The sequence below is a fragment of the Pygoscelis adeliae genome, unplaced genomic scaffold (genome assembly GCF_000699105.1).
Source record: "Pygoscelis adeliae isolate BGI_AS28 unplaced genomic scaffold, ASM69910v1 Scaffold273, whole genome shotgun sequence".
Lineage (NCBI taxonomy): Eukaryota > Metazoa > Chordata > Aves > Sphenisciformes > Spheniscidae > Pygoscelis > Pygoscelis adeliae.
In genome coordinates this window covers 95898-97019 of record NW_008824416.1, presented here as the reverse complement: position 1 = coordinate 97019, position 1122 = coordinate 95898, and positions in this window count along the sequence as shown.

Here is a 1122-nt window from a genome sequence, read left to right as displayed (position 1 = left end):
GTGGAGGGGACAAAAACTGCCGGAGAGAGCAGATTTGCAGCCATGCTCAGCGCCCCTTCCCTGCCTCAGTTTCCCCCTCTGCAAGAAAAAGCCAATAATCCCCAAAATGCCCGAGCGCCGATGACGATCGCTGAGCCCCAAGCCAGGGACGCGCCGCCCCGTCCCCGCTGCCCAGCTCCCTCCGTTCCCACAGGCACTTTCTCCTCCCGATTAATTAAAACCAAAGACCGGCGTGCCCCATCTGAATGAGCATCTCCTGTTGGAAGGACAAGATTTTGGGGATGTGTGGTTTTGGCCGATTTTTACCTGCCGGAGGAGGGAGGCTCTGCTATCAGCAGCATCTTCCAGGCTGCAAAATCTCCTGAGCCATCCGGCTGCTGGCTGGTCCCAGGAGAAGGGAAACGGCATCTCTCGGACGTCTAAAATGCCAAAAAGGAGGGAGCAGCCAGCCCCCCTCGACCCGGCTTCGCAGGGGGCCGCATCCTGCCTCTGCCTGATGGTGCCTGGATCTTCTCCGGCCCCGGGGATGTGCCAGGTTGAAGATGGGGAGTGGAGCTGTATTTCACCCCGTTTCTTGCGGGTGAAGCCTGCCAGGGCGCACAGGGCACCCATACCCCACGGGGGACCAGGAGCCCAGGGTGGGGGCTCTGGGCTGGGCTTTGGGGTCCCCACGGCGGACCCCGTGGCTCTGGATCCAAGTAGGGCAGATCCCTCCAGGGCTCGGCCCCGTCGGAATAAACCCGGAGCCATGTCCCACTTTTCAGAGGGGAACCACCGGCGAGGAGCAGGGATCCTTTCCCCGCTCCGTCCCAAGACAAGACCCTTCTGGGGATTCGGGGATGCTCGGGAGGAGGGTCGCCAAGCCACCCGCTGCACTGATTGATTTTTCTCTCCCTGCTAATTCTTTAAGCGCCTTTTTCCCCATACGCGGCAGCTAGAGGCCAAAAACGCAACAGAAATACCACTGGCGTCGGCTGCTGTATGGGATTGAAAGGCAGAGAGCAACCCCAGCAAGCTCTTAGATTAGCTCAAATCTTTTATTAGAAAAATAGACACAATTTTCTAATATTCCTGATAGATGATTTTTTTTTTTTTTTTTTTTCAAAAAAGAAAAAAAATAAA